We start from the raw sequence: 19,298 nt of genomic DNA on the forward strand, positions 1-19,298 counted from the left end.
AAATTAACAGAGTTGAATTAAAATATTTTAGTGTCTCTACAAAAATCTATGTTAATATATTCATCAACTCCAAAACCGCAAAATTTTATTTTGACATAATAAAAATTATTGACATTTATAATGAAAATTATTTCCATTTACACAAATATGATGCACATATATATTTTTTATTTGATTTGGAAACAAAAGAACCCAAGATTAAGAGTTCTGGGACAAAAGTCCCATAGGTTTCTTAGTTCAACTTAAATTTTTGACTTTTAAGATAGAGGTAAACATGGTAGCATGTTATAGCTGACCCCAAAACATGAATGTATGCTGAAAAACCAAATGCGGGGGAGAAAATGAAGGTCTTGTTTTCTTATACATCACCAAGGTGACATTAAAACAAGTCCTGCAAGACATAAACCTACCAGCCACAGTTGTTAAAGTATGGGAAAAAAGTATAAAATTATTAAAATGAGGCAAAGAGAGGTAATAAATAAAAAAGAGTAAAAAGAGAAAGTATTACCTGGCAAGGAACATATCGCTAACTCTCTCAGGTTTACTGTGCCCTAGAAGACCAGCCTAAGTCAGACTCAATGGTCCTACCCACTTCTGAGTTTGATTGCTGTTTGAAAAGATCTTGACAGTGCTTTCAAAGGTAGAAGATGGACCTACATTTGGAGAATTCCCTGAGGCTATTTCTATGGATACACAGAAAAGCATACTGACCCTATCTATCCCAAGGCGTCTGACAAGACAGAGGAAAATCAGCCTGATAAATCATCCTGCCAATTCAATTCTTAAGGGAAAGGAATTCCAGTGGTGTAGTAGGCAAAGTCTGATGAGAACATATGACAATTTCTTTAGAAGCTCTAACAAGTCCCATTACCATTAATCTAATAACTGAATTACTATGTTGTAGCAGGTTGAACACATTTTAGGGTTTACAATGGCAGGAAAGAACTTTGAGGGGTAAAATTAGGAGTACATAATACCTCATAAATGTACTTCCATCAAGCTGTATACTTATAAAACAGGGAAATCTACTTATATTGTCTAGTTTCCCATAATAAGGAAGTATTTTATTTTAAATGTTACTTTTTTTTCTCTACTCATTTATATTTCCCAGCACTCAGTCTGGGACACAACAGGAACTCAGTAAATGTTTATGGATTGAGGGATCAAGTGTGTGAATGGATAAACGAATAAATGACTGAATGATTATAAACACACGCTTACCACGTGCATGTACTATTAAGCATCTGTGGGGTAAAGAAGCAATTGCTTCTTCCTCCACTCTACTATTCCTTTTAAATTCTCTGTTTTCATTCCTTTTAAATTACGGGGTGGCAATGGACATAGTATACATCATACACAAGAAACCCCTCATTCAGCTCTCTAGTCAAACATTACCACCTCAGAGAGGACTTCCCTAACTTTCTATCCAAAACACTACACCCTCCTTACTTTTTAATTCCCTTAACTTACTTTATTTTTCTTTATAACACCTATCAAAGCCCAAGATTGTATGGTTATTTGTTCATTGTTTTTTTCCCCCAATAAATTCAATGATGTCAGGAAAAAAATATAAATAAATAAATTACGGGGTGGCCTGATACAATTTAAAATGCCCCTCTGTGGTAATGTGAGTGCCTCTGTGAAAGTTCTTTTACTGTGCCCAATTTGCTGTACTAATTGATTAAAAAAAATCCACTAAACATAACCTTGATACAAATGTCATCCCTTCACACTCTACAGTAATATGCTATTCGTCTTAACAAAGTAATTTTTAAATTTTTCTTTAAGTTCTATTATTATTCCTAAATGTTAATAGTATCCCCATTACCTCCTACGAGATGACTGCCTCTCTGCCCAGTTTCCTAAGGGTGAATGTGACACAATATGCCTGTATGTGACAGTGTGTTTGGTCTGTTTATTGGCACATGAATATCCTAAAGGACAGGAAAAGAACTGGGGGTGTGTGTGTGTGTGTGTGTGTCTATGTGTGCGTGCACTTCCCTGGATTGTTCTCTAGAAATTTCCTTCCACGTGGGAAAAGTGCCAAGGAGAGCCCGAGGACTTCCCTGACCCTGAGCCAAGGGTGTGGCAAATGTGCTCACCCTAACCAGCCGGGTGTTTAAAAAGGAAGTGGTGGGAAGGAGGAAGGAAGAAGTGAGAAAGAGGGAGGCTTGTAGCCAGTTGAAATCTTGGACCTGTGAGAAAATCATCTAGGCATCCAACATGTTTGCAATATTGTAAAATTTACAAAGACTTCTCAGGACTAACACATTCTCAGGGGGTACCTCGAAGACCAGCCGGTGAGCTAAGATCTACTGAGGTTTCTATAAACTTGACCCGTCAAGGATAAATCACTGAGGAAAGCTCAGCCTTTCTTTCACTGATGGAGTTTAATTATATGTTCAAGACGAGGAATAACCTTTAGAATGTTTCCCTGCTCAACTGAAACCTCTTTGAAAACCACTCTTAACCCTTAAATTGTTGAATGCAGGGGCCCTTTCTTAGATGGCATTGTTACCACTTTGCAGCACTTCGCAGTGTGGGGCACACCTTCCTTAAATACAGAGCTTCCAGCTCAGGGTCTGACATACCAGGGGCAATAAGTAAGAGCTCCTCTATCTGTAAAGGCCCTCTCCCCTTAGCTTCTTTGACACTTGCCTCTCTTAGTTTTCTTCCTATGTTTCTGACAGCTACAATATTTTGGATTCCTCTATCTGACCTTCCAGGCCCAAGTGTCTTCTCCCCTAGATGCTTCCCTACTTTTGCAGCATCAAAATTAACATCACTCTCCTTTGTGTTCTCATAACTCTTTGCGCTACTCCTGTTGTCGCACTAATCATGATCTGGTTTGGATTTCAGTTAATTGAGTACACTTATATCCCCACCCAAATTTTCAGCTACTTGGAGACAAGACCCTTCTCATTTTTCTCAGTACACACCTCTAGCACAGAGCACAACGTCTTGCACGTGGCTTGGTTTTCCATAAATGTTGGCTGGATTCAAAAGTTTACTAAAAGTCGTTGCATGGAATTTTTAACTCCTTCCTCTTTTCCACCCCTCATGTAGGCAATCATGTGCCAAAACCTATAGACAAATGATTGCATTATTTCTCCCATCTGTCCCCTCCTTCGTATTCTTATTACAACCAACTTAGTTCAGAAACGTATTACCTCTCACGGAGATGATCCCAATGGCTTTTTAACTTGTCTACCTTCAGGTTTTCGACCTCTTATTTGTGAGGTGAGGTGAGGTGAGGTATATTTCAAAAATATAATCCAATCATATTACTCCTTAGCTCAAAATTGGTTCTTTAATGTCTACCAAAGTGATGTGCTAATTACTCCTTCAAGGTCCTCTATGCACTCTCTAAGTCTCTAGGTATCTTTCTTTCCTCTCTTTGGTGTCTCCTCTTCACTTACCAATGCTGTGTTCCAAATACATCATGTTACTTTTCGTTCCTATGACACCTACATTACTCATCCCAACTCTTTGCCTATGTGGTTGTAATTCTCTCCATCTGTCCAAACCTTGCCTGTCTTTAAAGCCTTCCTCAGGAAACACTTCCTGATCTCCAAATCCCTCCCTCCACATTCCCATGAGAAAATTCATGTGATTTCTTTCTCCTCTGAATGTGCAACACATTTTATTTATACATTTCTGATGGCGCTACTTAAGCTTCCTTATATCCAAGTTAGTTATGTACTAATCTTGTCTCTCTTTTGGGTTTACAAGCAACTTAAAGACTAAAATGCAGACTTATCACTGTAGTCCTCCAACCACCAGAACACTAAATTGCATATGGCAGAAACACCATGGACATTCATTGAATTAAACCGAATTAAAGCTTTTACAAATAGCCAAAAAAACCTCAGGTTCCATGTAAGAAGGATGGGGGCTCAAGCCAATTTAGTGTTGGTGTCCGTGATGACTGGTGTTCTCAAAAGTTCCACTTAAGGCTGATGACAGAATCAAGCTCTGCTACAGTCAATGAATAATTTATTTCTGCCCAAATATTCTGTTAATGGAAATCTTTTTATGGCTCAAGATCTAAAATATATTTACTGCCCTTTGGTTATTAAATGTTTGCTTTAATCATTAGTACACAAGGTAATGACAAATGATAATTACAGGATCGTTACATGCTTTTAAAATGATTGAATCAAGAGTGTCTCTGCTGAAATTCAAAAACTTCTCAGTGGATGGGGATGGGAGTGGATTACATTGGGACCGGCGGACTCACGGCTACCAACAAATTCAAGAGCCTAAGGATCTTGTTAGAAACACCACCAATTGAGAGGACAACTTGCAATTCGAATGGCTAATACACTTTTTCGATTTTAGTGCTCAAGTAAAAATGCCCCTGCTTCCCTGAACTAGACTGTTTCAATCGAAGGCCTCATAGTAAAGAAAAGAAGAAGTATCTGTGTCCGCGCATTCCCTTGATCTCCCAGCCTCTGCCCCAAAGTGTTCCTTTGTTGTGCTATTTCAGCAAGTTGTGAGGTGACAATGCTCATGCTTATCAAAAGGAAAAGATAGCTATTTTTCCCGTATGTTTTATCTTGGCAGGCCGAAAGGCTGCTGCTTAATCTCCCTAATATGATTAAACATGTACTCTGACAAGCACACATGTTCCTGAGGAGGTGAACTTATGGGGGATTCTGGCAGGGGTAAGGTTGAGAAAACCCAAAACATCTTAAGCTCTTGGGAAACATTTAAGGAGCTGGAAGAACAGGAAAAAGAGGAAGAAGACTCATGCCTTCCAGTGAATTCCTGTTTCCAGCTATAAACCCTCATGGGAAAAAAAAAGTTGAGTAGTATAAAGTATAAGCTTTTTATCTGCTTTTATATCAAACTCGGTACACAATCAAATTCATCATCCTGAGACCCAAGCCAGCTTCTCTCTTTACTTCCTTTTTTTATCTATTAAAAGTCCTATTCAGGGCTTCCCTGGTGGCGCAGTGGTTGAGAATCTGCCTGCTAATGCAGGGGACACGGGTTCGAGCCCTGGTCTGGGAGGATCCCACATGCTGCGGAGCGGCTGGGTCTATGAGCCACAACTACTGAGCCTGCGCGTCTAGAGCCTATGCTCCGCAACGGGGGAGAGGCCACAACAGTGAGAGGCCCGCGTACCGCCAAAAAAAAAAAAAGTCCTATTCAAACTCGCAGGCTCAAAAGCCTGGTGTCATCACTGACAGCTTCCTACTGCTCCCTGCCCCCCAGAAGTGCGGATATAAGCATGCGCCCGTACACACACACACACACACGCACACATACCCCTCCTGCACCCAATCAGGCGGCCCTCCGTGGGCCTCCTGCACATTCTCTCATCTTGTCTGCGTCCTGTCAACGCTTATTGCCGCCACTGCAGTTCAGACCTTCAACACCTGCCTGAACTCTCAGTGTACGAAGTCAGATCCGAAAGTGCTTCGGGTCCAACTGTCAAATTTCCACAGGACAGGTCTAGGCACTATGCCCTCGGGTATTGGGTATATGGAATCCAGGGACAATTCTCAGAGGCAGTCACCTGTGGAAGCATCAGGAGAGTCCTAAGGAAAATACTTTGAGCTGAAAGTAGCCATAAAGGCACCAGGATGCAAAACTTGCGAAGTGAGGAAATAAGGAAGAGATTGGAGGAAGTGAAGTCAGAATTCCAGCACGGGGTAGTATAGCCATTATTGATGGAGTGTAATCTATAAAAATACTGAATCACTATGCTGTACACCTGAAACGAACACATTATTATAAATCAACTCTACTTCAGTAAAAAAAAAAGAAAGAATTCCCTGAACTTAGGATTCAAGTGTTCACTAAAGTTTTCTTCGTGCTTTCATCTGTGCTATACGTGTGGGAGGAGAGGGAAAGGGCATAAGGTGCGGTGACAGCTCTTGTGTGAATGAATGCTAAGTGCCTCCTAAGTGGCTTCTGTGCTTTCAGGGACTCTTGCACCCACTCACCCCACCCTCACCTCTACCCCCGCACCATCCAACACAACCTGGCCCGATTCAGCTTCCTAAAGTGCAGCTCTGATGACATCACTCTCCTGCTCAAAAATTTTCAGGGGCTTCCCAGCACCGCAGGGCAGATTAAATGTACATCCTTAGTCCTGAAACCAGAGACAGCTGTGCTTCACATCCGCATGACCTGTATCTTCCAGGAAGCCTCTATATTCAGAGCCCATGTTTTATTTTATCTCATTAAATCTTTTCAGAGGTCAGTCGTTTTTGTTCCCATGGCCAAGACAAAGACAATAAAACATGTAGGGGAATGGAGGGAGTTTTGTTTTGTTTTGTTTTGTTTTGTTTTGGGGGGTGGGTTTGTTATTTTACTTCAAGACTAATTTTTTGCGTTCAAAAAGATCACCTAGAAAGCACGTACATTTGTTTATGGCTCTGCTCTGGATATTTAATTAGAATCAGACTTGCTGATTCATCTCCCTAACATGATTAAAATTAAATCTATGCCCAGGTATCAATTTGCAGTCCCCCAAATGCATTGTAGATGAAAACTCACAATCAGATATTTTTATTAAATTCAACAAATATTTATGGAATATCTACTATTTTTTTCAACCACCATTTTCAAGGCTGAAGAGGACACCAATGAAATGAAGATGCAGTCTTTGCCCTCAAGCAGCTTACAGTGTGGTAGGTGAGATAAAAGCCCCACATAAATCACTTTACTAAAAAGCATAAGCACAAAAATACATACAAAAAAGAGGCAGGAGAGAAGTAAAAAGTATTAAGGGGATTCGGAGAGAAGAAGAGATAAAGCATGAAGATCTCTGAAGTGGATGATGCTGTTCAATATCTAATTTAGAATTCACAGGGAAACTATAACCACCAAGGGAATCAGAATTCCAAAAGCCATTCTTGATCTATAAGGATGTTGCTTGGAGTCTATGAGATTCTCAGAGCAGGGGAGTGACTGGGTGAATTTCACAGTTATCATCAAGGGAAGGTACACTGCCTCCAAGATTCCCTAAAACTCTGAGATCTGATTCTTCTCCCAGACTCCAATATGGCTTCTACTTCCTTATATGTTTCATACTAAACAGAATATACAGATCTTATCAACAAAGCTCCAATATTTGAACACTACCAGTCAACCGGACCAGTGATCTGGCATCGAATGACATATTGCCTGTGGTTGGGAGAACCGGGGTTGAATCCTCCTTCATGACTCACTAATGCTGTGACTTTGAGCAAATCACTCAACTGTAACCCTTAGAGCCTCTGTTTGCTCACATACAAAACAAAATGTAAGTAATATCTACAGAATAGTTCTTGCCTTAAGTGAGATCATGTAACATGGAAGCCACTGGTAAACTGTAAAGCATTACACAAGTGGTAATTCAGGACATCCTAGAAACAGGGCATTCTGTGTAGCCAGTAAAAGATGAGAGGTCCCACCACACACAGTCATCCTACACTGCAAGCTAAAGGAAGGAGACAGGAAGAACGACAAGCAGGAAGAGTACTATGAAATGACATAAAAGTAACCCTCGGGCTTCCCTGGTGGCGCAGTGGTTGAGAGTCCGCCTGCCGATGCCGGAGACACGGGTTCGTGCTCCGGTCCGGGAAGATCCCACATGCCACGGAGTGGCTGGGCCCGTGAGCCATGGCTGCTGAGCCTGCGCGTCCGGAGCCTGTGCCCCGCAACGGGAGAGGCCACAACAGTGAGAGGCCCGCGAACCACAAAAAAAAAAAAAAAAAAAAGTAACCCTCAGTCAGTTTTTCAAATGGCTACAGAATGCTCAAGGAACAAAATGTGCTTTGCTCATACTACTGGTTTAATTAATCTTGCTGCTGATGAATAAATGAATGGGTAAGGAACTGAATGTATGAATGAATCAAGGTATAGTCAAGTGAGATGCTTGAAAAACAAAGCAGGAGGAGTCCAGTTTTATAGAAGAGGTTAAGAAAATAATTCTGGAAAAGTGAAACCATATAGCCTGAGAAGCTAACAGTAATGGGCTCCACTCACAAAGGCTGTAATGGCAAAACAAACCGCAGTCCTTATAGTAAGAGCTTACGAGTCTATAGGTTTCACATCGGTTTAGTAAAATTCAGTCAGAAATACTGATACCCTCTTCAGTTACCTTGAAACACAAAGGACCCAACAGAAGAATTGTGTGCATCTGAAAACCTATAAAAATGGCCCAATATAAAAGGAAACATACTGAAGGCCACAACGCATTGAAGCTCATAAGGTTTGCTCTGAATTATATGTGATAGCAGGAAAAGTTGTACCAAACCACAGTGAACAGAGAGCAAATCTTATTTGCAACCTCATCAAATCTTTATAAGACCTACTAAAATGTGCCCAAGTTAAATAGATTAAAAGTTTCCCATTTTATTTTCCATACTGGTGTAAGTAATGACAAAAAAAGTAAAAACATAAAGGAACAGATGGATGGATAAACACTGAGTCTGGGGAAATCACAAAATACAGCAATTTGTACAGGAAATAGAGTTACATAGTTTGGATTTTCTAATTTAAAGTAAGATTTCAATAACTTCTGACTCCAAAAATTACTATCATAACTATGTAATTCTCAGCAAATTGATTTCTGCTCTGAAACCTGATTTTCTCAAATGAATATGGGATTCTTAATTCTTGCTTTTCAAAGATTAAGCAGCTATAGCAAAGAACCTGACTCTGCAGAACACATCCAGTGAATGCTAACAATTTTCACCTTCCTTCTTATCTTTCCTCAGCTTAAAGAAGACATACCACTTACATAATTCTTAAATAATTACATCCAATGCAATGAGAGCATATAAATCTGTGCACCTGGTTTAAAGGCCTATAGTCCAGCTACTATCACCTTAAAATGAATAAGGTCAAGACGAGTCAAAAGCCCTGGCTATCTGAAGGAAAATGGCAGGACATGAAAAGTCACATTATTATAAAGTAATTTGTATTTATTATCTTTTACAAAAAGTACCATAAAAGAAAGACCATTCTAATGATGCAGGTTTTCCTTTTATATTGTGTAAAATTTTATCATGCAAACTTCCCCTTTTTATCTTTTTTACCCTGTTTTCTCTTACTACCAATTTGGAGTGGGGGAAATTGGAGAAATTTTTTAAATTTATTATTTGAAAGAAAAATCCTTGCTTGGGTCAATGGACAAGACCAGGCTCAGGCGATAAAGTGATTGAGAGGTTGCTGATTATGTTGTATACAGCACGAAAAAAGTTTACCAATTTCATATGAAGTGTTTCCTTACCAAGTGTTTGGTTTAATGTTACTCATCTCTATGTACATTTCTACTATGTCCACAATGATGGGCTAAAGAATCAGTCATGTGATTAATAAAATACAATTATTGTTACATTTAAACCATGATTGTGACTATTACCAACATGAATCACTATTGTCAATAATCACTACTAGCTACTGAGTCTCTACCACCTGCCAGGAGTTTAATCCTCACATAACCTTATGAATTAAGTAGCATCCTTATGTAATTAACAAAAAAATTTTTAAAACACAGTGACCTTAAAGAGCTGACTTAACCAAAGACACCCAGAATTCATAGTGACATTTGCAAGAAGGCCAATGTCCATTCTCAGGAGGCACTTACAGAACAGTTTCCTAAACATAATTTAAATTAGGTCCCACCAATCGAAATGTAACTGTAACACTGTGGGGTCCCTTGGGAATAGCTGTAAAAGCCAATCCTTGTGAGTAGAAGGAAAATTAAATGTGGCAGACAAAGACATTTAAGTGAGTAGTTCAGAGTATCAATTTTCATCTTCTAACATCTATTACGACTACCGACGAAATTAAGGCTTTGCTTTTGAAACTTTATCATTTCTCTTCATGATGGGTTTTTCAATCTAACTGCCTTATATCCCTCTAATTATCAAAAAAATGTTCCGAATGGCACCGTGTGCCCATAACGATGGAAATTACTGGTCACAAATGAATCTTGGGTCATGAACCTCACAGGCCAAATGAAAAGATTCCCTGGGTTTCCACACTTGATATTTCTGCACTCACTGGATGCTCAAAAGCTACACTAACAAATCAAGTTCCAGGGAAGCAGCCTCAAGGAAGATTATTTTAGACAAAGCAAAGGCAGTTGTCAGCGTTGTATAAACCATATGCGACAGTATCCCTGAAAAACCACCTGACCCCACCACGTCTGAAGATGCCCAGAGGTAAAGCAGACACTACTAGTTTGGTTTGGAAGTCTGCTCCCCGAATGATTAGACACTTTCCTCTCTTATTTACCATCATTCATCATATTTTTAAATACTTCTAGTTTATCCAGAGAGAAATTAAGTAATGAGATGCACAATTTAGAATCATGAATAAAATTTAGAATTTCAGAAACTAAAATCATGTGACCTAGACTAGGAATACAAAATTTTTTCCACATTTTCTGTGACTGTGTAAAGAGTTAATTAAAGCATGAGTTTGCCTGGATTAAAACAAAAATTACCAAACCCTAAAATCAGCATCATTTAGACTTCTGATGTCAAAAATCTGTTTGACAGAGCAGACTTTACTACACTGACATTTTAACAGTAGCCAAAGTCCTGTTCTCACTAAATTCTGTCTTGGCAGTGCCAAGAATTTGCTAAAAGCCTAAACTCTTCCTGGTTAAGAATTCTCTACCTCAAGAACCTTCCGAAGCAACACAGCGCAACAAGGAAGCTGGATCAAGCAAGTCCTTAAGATTTCTATTCTTATCACAGAAACTAAGCTTTCTGCAAAATGAGAATGGTTTAAAACAAGGAGGGTGGACTTCCCTGGTGGCACAGTGGTTAGGAGTCTGCCTGCCAACGCAGGGGACACAGGTTCGAGCCCTGGTCCGGGAAGATCCCACATGCCGCGGAGCGGCTAAGCCCGTGCGCCACAACTACTGAGCCTGCGCTCTAGAGCCCGCGAGCCACAACTACTGAAGCCCGTGCGCCTAGCGCGTGCTCCGCAACAAGAGAAGCCACTGCAATGAGAAGCCCACGCACCGCAACGAAGAGTAGCCCCCGCTCGGCACAACTAGAGAAAGCCCGTACACAGCAATGAAGACCCAACGCAGCCAAAAAAAGAAATAAAATAAGGAGGGTTACTAATTTACTCAATATATTCTTTATTCCTTAGATTTGAATCTGATACTATACAGTACAATTACACGTATCTCACTAAAAGTAAAATTCGATATTCTCACATTACCTCAAGATTACAACAAGCAAATAATCATTAGAACAGTAAATGAAGGGATCTGGTTTCAAACTGTACACGATAACATTTTCTAATCTTCCCATTTTTCTAATCAGGATAGTTCCACCGATGTGGTAAAGACTTATGAACATTTTCATTCAGATAGCATCCCAGACATCTTTCACAGGTTTTGAGGTCCTCAAATTATTACTGTCAAAAACTTCCCATAAAGCTTAATATTTTGCTTGAGAGATCTTTCCAATAATTTTGAAATCAAACCACATAGAAAGTACTTGACTCAACTTACCCAGTGGTTAAATGTTAAAGAACTGGTAAAAGAGTGTTCCAAGCAAATCAATTCACTTAATTTTTCAAGTAGATCTGATTACCATCGTCTTTTAAAAAATTCAAAGACTCCACCTAATGAAGAAAGAAAAAAAACACAACAAAGAATTGCATTTAAACCAGAGCAGCATTATATGATCTATACATTAATAACACAGAAATCAAAGCAAGATTATTATTATTATATCTTCTCCTAAGTTACTGTGCTACTTAAAACTATAAAACAACAAAAGCATCTGGCAACTAGATTAAATTTTCCAGTTTGGAAATAAAAAGAATGTTCAAGCATAGAAAAAGCAATAAAATAACAAAGTGCAAGAGCAGAAGAGTTTATTTTCAGTACTGATTGGCATACGGAAGTGACGACTACATAATGTCAGTTAGGACATGTAAAATCAGAGATGAGGAAAAGATGCAACTGACTACTTTGGAATTCTATTCATTGGTTCTTATTAATTTATTGATGCAATGAAAATGTGTAGGTTGCAGTTCTTTAAAACTGTTAAGCCCTAGGTACAGGCAATTTCTGTTGAGGCATATAAACTAATACCCAGACAGATCATTTGGAGAGAATTCGCTAGCGTAAATTTCCAAATCATTCTTAGAATGTAATACCTCGTCTCCCACAGAAGTGTTTACTAAAGCTCCATAAACAGCTTAATTATAGTTCATAAATAATATCAGTTAATTCTATTCATTTTACCAGTAGATGTACCTTTTCTGAAGCTCAAATATTAAATTGCTATCTTAGCTCCAAGAGAAAGTTTTAGAGAAGGAAAGCTATATCTCAACTGATAGAACCTAAGATAAATGGGATTCTGGGAGGCAGAGCAGAAGAGTGAGACAGAAAATTGGAAAGCTTCCAGCTACTTCTGAATCAGGTCCCCCCAGGGTAGATTAAGTAATTTTAAAGTCCCTGGACATCAGACACAACTATATTCCAGTGAAAGTTCAAAAACCTATTGCAAGGCCATAAATACATGATTTTTTATTATGCAATTTGGAATTAGCCACATAGTGTCACTCCCCTAGTCTCACTACACGTATTAGGAAAATTGACAGTTACTTCAGTTGTATAAAAAAGGAGATTGAAATAGATTTGTTCCCACTATTTGAAGGCAGATGCTCCAACTAAACAAAACAAAAAAAATGTTCCTACCAATGGAGAAGACAAATAGCAATAATTATACTAAGTAGAAACCCATGGTAGCCATGGGAAATCTGTTTTCACTTCCAAGACAACCAATGTCTAGATTCTAGTCTTGCTGCTATTCAAGAAATAGTTATCTAGGAAACTCATTTGGATATGGTCTCAAATGGCTTCTTCATTAACAGTGATAAACAGCCTTAATTATTATTATTCTAGGGTTCTTGCCATAAATATGACAAGACAAATGTCAAATGGCTTGGTTATTTTAATTACACTGGACCAACAAATATAGCACCTAAACAATGAGATGCAAAATGGTATACAATTTGCACTCTGAGCATCTAGAGCTGTGAAAATATTTTTTGGTACTTTTACAGGCCCTTTATGAAAGCGTTACAAAGGCGCTTTCAAATGATGTTCGGTAACTAACTTCCTATCATCTCTGGATTCTTACATGATGTTTTTGTGCTAGCATACTGTTTAAGTTAGTCACTTGCCAAGAAAAAGCTAGGGCACATCCCATCATGATGCAGAATGACTTGAAGATTCTTAAGAATCCTTTTCTCACTGATTTTTCAATGTATAATATGAAACTGACCTGTATAAGAGTCTAGATCTACAATCCCTCTTTCTGTCATTGTTCATTTTTTTGGTAAAGTGCCTTTTTCTTCAATTATGTAGTTTTTGCCTCATTTCTTGCACCATTTCATGGCTAGCCACCAAGCCAATATCTTACTTAGGTTTTTCACCTACAATATAGCAAGTGTGCTCTAGTTTCAAATCTAACTATGGTTATCTGAGTGGTCAGTGACTTCAAATTATTTAGGAATTTTTCAGTTGGCATGGGCACTTCCTACCAAGCTTCAAAAGCAATAAGTACAGAATATGTTAGTCACCTGTATGGATGTTATCAGTTAAATGACCACCCTTAACTGACGCAGAAGGTACAGATACGTTGCCTGTATATAACAAGTGAGCCTCATGTGTACAAACCATGATACAACATTCCTTAGAAATGTTCATTTCCTTGGAAATGACTAACATTTGAGAGATGACGGTTGGTTTCCTATAATTCTTATACCATACAGTAGTACCTACCTAAAACAATTTTATAAGCTGATGAAAGCAGTTGAGTCTACTCCTCCTTGCCTTCAACTTGTTTTTGTTGCCTGCCTCACCACACTAGGAAAAAAGAAAAGCAAGACCAAAAAAACCCACTTCAGTCAGTGGTAGTTTGGCTCCATCAGAAAATCTAAATACATCTGAACTTTGTATTTCAGTCAGGTACATAGTCTAAACAATGGAGTAATTTATCATTAGCTAATATTTGATCATGCTTGTCACCAATTGGTGTGTTTCAGTCATTTTTGTATAATAAATAGGTGTACCTACAATGCAGGATTAGAGTGACTTTCTCTGGCTGAATGGTTCCCCATGTAGTAGATAGGAACCATGCTCCCTGAGCTGACCAGGCCATTCCCAGGAAAGCTTTAGCTGTCTGAGCTGTTGCAACAGTGAACACAGTAAATTAGCTCTTTTAGGAGCACACAAAACTGCCCTTGAAAGGAGTAAATGACACCCTGGAGTGAGCTTGTGAACTGTAATGTCTTTATAGCCCTGGTACTTAAAGCTTAGCAGCTGTGGAGCACCCTCCTTGTATTGAGGATGAGACTGAGGCCCAGAAGGTCACAGTCACTTGCCTCAGGTCACACAGCCGGAAGGCAGGTCTCCTGACTATCCTTCTACCATTTTCCCCTTTACATCACAGAGCTTTTCCTCCCCGTAGGCGAAAGTTCAATAACATTGAGCAGGAGTTTACTGAGCACCAACGACATTAAAGATGCTTCTCAGTTTAGGAAGGGAAGAAAGTGGGTGCAAAGTGAGTGAGAACAGACCCACAAATACCACAGGTGCCATACCACCCTCTTCAGCATAGCTATAGTCAACTCACTTCTCTGCAAACTTAGTGAAAAACTGGCCAAGGAGAATAGGAGACTGAGAATACCTTAGACTCTTACACACCCAAAACGTCTCGGCATATTTTAGCAGAGCTCCAGAATAACAGTTAGAAAACAGTGTCCTAATGGTCAGTTAGTACAGCTGCCTTACTTACTTATAAATACATAACAACACTGAAGACATTTCTAACCAGAGAAACACCCTTAAACCCATGACTCAAACACAATTATTTTCATTAAAAAAATTTCTAATCTAGTATTTATTTGCTCCCCATGTAAGCATATTTTCACACAGATGCTCTCATAACACACATAATTAGGCATTCTATTTTTTTCATTTAACACTTCATAAACATATACTATATTTCCATGTAATTCACAAAGTTCTCATTTTTACCAGCCATATAATATTCCATAGAGTTAGCATGCTTACTTAGTCATTTCGTTAATCATTCCTACATGTGGGAGTATTTCAGATGTTCTCATTTATTTTTAACACTGGAAACACAACTTTCTCCTTAAAATACTAACAGAAATACAATTACTAAATCAAAGGGTATAAATATTTTTATGGACTTCATAAAAAGCCATATTGATGTCAAGAGATTGAAGTTACCTATAAAGCCACCAGCAATCTGAGCATTCTACTTTCACTAGACTTCCTCACCGTTGTATGTGATTAAATTTGTTCGGTGATTTACTTAATATAAAATGGTATTTTAGGATTGCTTTTTTATTTTAATGGTGATCATAGTCTCCTATTTTAAGATAATTTTATTGTTTCATCTTTAATATAAAATTTTACATTATTCTATTCACATAATTTGACTGTATTTAGGTCCTACTTTTTCTTATGAATTTAAATGGCCTTTTAATATATGCATACATTAAATTTTCTACAAATTGTTCTTAAGTTTGTTTTTAGATATTAACCAGTTAATACGTCTGGTGTGTATTTGGATCCTCAGTGTGAGGTATCTATTCAAAGATTTTTTGACCAAGCCCATTCTCCCACAATGCTGTTTACTAAACTTGCTACATTATATTTTATGTGTATATTGTATTATTATGGGTCCATTTCTGGGTTCCTCATTTTGTTACATTGATCTACATATTTAAAAGGGAATGTTTGTTCAGACCTAATAGATTTATGTGATGGGCATTGTGCTATATAGTTTTCATGTGCATTATTACATGAACTTGTGTGTGTGTTAGGTGGTTTTAATCATTGTTATTTTTTTATAGTATGTTTGAATCCACAGTAGGTCTAGATTCTACTCCCTAGTCTCTTTTTTTTTTCAAATATTCCTTGATATTTCCTTGTATGCACACATATACTTGAGAAATTCTCACCCATTTTCTCAGATTATATTATTTGATTAAGTGTATTTTCTACCCTCCATATTCAGCCATACCCAAACAATTCTCATCAGGAGTTTGAAGAGAATTGTGTTGAATCGCATATATAAGCATCTTTGTAATATTCTGTTTTCCCATGTAAAGAAAACATAGTATATTATGATGCACCTCTACTTCTATTACATTTTAACTTTTATATTCAATAAACATTTACATTCTACAAGTCTCCTCCTTCTGTGACTTTCCTCACTTCCATTTCACTTGCTTGGAAATACTTCATTCTCAAGTTCAGCTACTAAATTGTGTTAATTCCTCACAAGGTCCCCTGAATAATATCCTGTACATGTAGGTGAACACTGATTAAATGGAAGACAAGTATTTTAAGCCCTATTCTAAATAAAACATCTTAATTGCGTCAACGAAAATGAAATGAAGCTGTCTGTAAAGGACAAAACCACCACAAAATAATAGCCTTGGCAACCACTTTATTTTCTTAGTGTATTTATAAGACAAAGCCCTGAGTTCATTTAAAACAAAGCTGAATGGCTGAGGTTACCTAATACCCTCTTTTCCCTCCATCTTGACCAATATCTCTTATTTCTGCTATCCGAGAAATAGGTGTGTATTCACCGAGAGAGAAAAACCAACAGGGAATGTAAATGACTTAAAATTAAATATTTTAAATGTAAACTTGACTGAGATTAGTCTACATAATGTCGTACATCATAATTAAATCCACGTTATCTTCCTTGATTTAATGGACCTAGATACTCTAAAAAAAAATCTCATATTTTATGAAATCTATGTGCTATATGAAGAATTGTAGACACTACAGTGAAAGGGAAGAGAAGGACAAATAGAAGGAATGGGAGGGGAAAAGCCGGGAATATCTATCTGTGTGAAGGTAGACAAATAAGGACAGGAGTCGTTTTCCATCCACACTTAGAAAGTCACACTTTGTGTCAAATTGAGTGAAAGCATGAATGATGTGCTTCTCCACTTCCCTGAAGAAAGAAACACGGAGAAAATGTGGCAAATATTTAATCTGAGCCTTGTTTCCTCAAAGACTGCAAGATGCCCACAAATTTTCTTTCCCAGCATTCAAAATAGCAAGTTGAGTGGGTGTAAGCACTTCAAGTGCAAAAAAAAGGTAACTAAGAAAAAGGAAATCATACTTTTTGCTCCTCAGTTTGAAATTTTAAAAGAGGCCATTTAAAGGGATTTTAATGATTTGGATCTAGCATTTGTCTTGAATCAGAACACAAATACGGTCCTGAATACTTAAACAAGCCCTCTGGCCACTTTTAAATGGTACAGTTTCTATGTAAAGACCACACTTACAACCTCATTCTTACAGTAAGAGTGCACAGTTTCCATTCTGTTACAATCAGATACCTAAATACAATGCTGGCAGAAAGTAAAAGTTAGTTGAAGGTTCATGGGATCTCTGCCACGCCCAGCGAGAGGGACCTTCCTCAACAGGGCAATGAAAACTTTACCATGCATATCAGTCCACCAGGGGAGCTTGTTAAAATGTAGATTCTGATTCTACAGGTCTGGGTGGGGTCCAGCTTGGAGTTCCCAGGTGATGGTGATGCGCTCGACTGAGGTCCACACTTTGAGAAGCGAGATTCTAGTCTGTAACAACTGTTACTGACTGCCAGGCAATGGAAATAATAATCAACAACTAAGAATGTCTGCAAGGTACCTAACACTAGGCTGCTTGTTAGAGGAGATAATAAAGTACATGCGATTAGCCCTGAGCTAACCCATAAAAAATGACTTTTTAAACAATTAAGTGCTAAATGCTAAAATGTGCGCTAATGATTCTAAGAATGATAGGAATTGAAAACAGGAAGAGTTCAGTCAGGGCTAGAATAGTGGTAAGGGGCTTCAAAGAGCAGGCTGGACTTGGTCAGGCCCCAGGTTGGGGGGATGTGGATAGAGAAAGAGCAGGACCAGAAAAGGCAATTCTCGAAGGGAGCTATGTGCCTGGAGTTCCAGTAAGAGAAAACTACGTCACCTGCTTTGTGGCTGTAGACATCATCATTAGAAATGTTAACCAGAATTCACTTTTAACCAGGTGAAGGGAACCCCTGACCTTGTTTAAAATGTGTAGGTTTGGGAATTACAATGCTGTCTGAGGACAGTAAAGCAACAGGCAATCTTGCTTTAGTCTTAAATTTTCTTCACTGGCAACATCGATAGTTATTAATGACATTTGATAGGTTTAAGCCTGGTACCACAAAGTTACCATTTTTGTATATATATTTATGCAGTATATGCCTTTGATTAACTGATGTCTTTAATGATTAATGATTTTAACAGCATTAGGATTAACTTTTCACTACAATAGAATTAATAATTTTCTGTTATTCAGAGTGTTTGAATTCTACTTTTATTATAAAAATAAACACTTTTTTTCTCCTAGAAGATACTTTTGGATGGCACATACCCACACAACACCCCCGCCTCCAGCATTATTCTTCCCTTTCCTCCCACGCTGGCTGACGATGGGAAGAAAACACATCCAGAAACAGAATGAAATTATTAATGAATTATAACCTAAGGCTTTTGGTTTTTTTCTTTTTTGCGGTACGCGGGCCTCTCACTGTTGTGGCCTCTCCCGTTGTGGAGCACAGGCTCCGGACGCGCAGGCTCAGCGGCCATGGCTCATGGGCCCAGCCGCTCCGCGGCATGTGGGATCTTCCCGGACCGGGGCACGAACCTGTGTCCCCTGCATCGGCAGGCGGACTCTCAACCACTGCGCCACCAGGGAAGCCCTATTTTTTTTTTAAATCTCCTTAGAGGACTTTTCCCATCAACCCCCAGTATGTCAGATATATTGTCCCATGGATTCAACTGAAAAGGAACAGAGGATCGCAAGGGTCAATATAAACATGAAAATTCAAACTCCACACTTTTTTTACTAAAGAAAATTATCGGGCAATGAGGATACCTATTAAGCTGTAGGAGGGAACGTTTGAAAGAGAAACAGTAGGTTTTAGCAATCCCAAGGCAGGTCAACAATCTCACCGAGTTCCAGTTCTGTCTTTGGCACTGCCAACCTTATCACCTTACCGTAAACAATAAGAAATGATATGTGAGCTACCTGCAAATATTACACTTCACATGAATGTTAAATGCCATGACTATGGTTTAACCACAACTACTGTCCCTTCTATGTTTCTGTGCCACAAAACTTCCCTGTGCTTGCTGGAAGATGGAATTTAGGTAATAGATTATGACAAAACTCGGCAAGTTCAAAGTCTGGAAACTTGAACATAAGATACATTCATCACTACAGCTGTGCT

General features: G+C 38.5%; 1 protein-coding gene across 3 annotated transcripts in view; it reads right to left on the minus strand.

Moving 5' to 3' along the window:
- HIVEP2 (HIVEP zinc finger 2) overlaps positions 1 to 19,298 on the minus strand; it is a 192,490-nt gene that overhangs the window by 73,149 nt on the left and 100,043 nt on the right. For 2 of the 3 annotated variants that reach the window (XM_030853314.3, XM_030853306.3), the window contains one exon: positions 11,480 to 11,592. The gene's annotated coding sequence lies outside the window, so the exon portion shown is untranslated. Of the gene's footprint in view, positions 1 to 11,479; positions 11,593 to 13,765; positions 13,850 to 19,298 lie in introns of those variants that run through there. The other variant, XM_030853310.2, reaches the window with a different exon arrangement.

This window comes from Globicephala melas, chromosome 14 (assembly GCF_963455315.2).
Source record: "Globicephala melas chromosome 14, mGloMel1.2, whole genome shotgun sequence".
Classification (NCBI taxonomy): Eukaryota; Metazoa; Chordata; class Mammalia; order Artiodactyla; family Delphinidae; genus Globicephala; species Globicephala melas.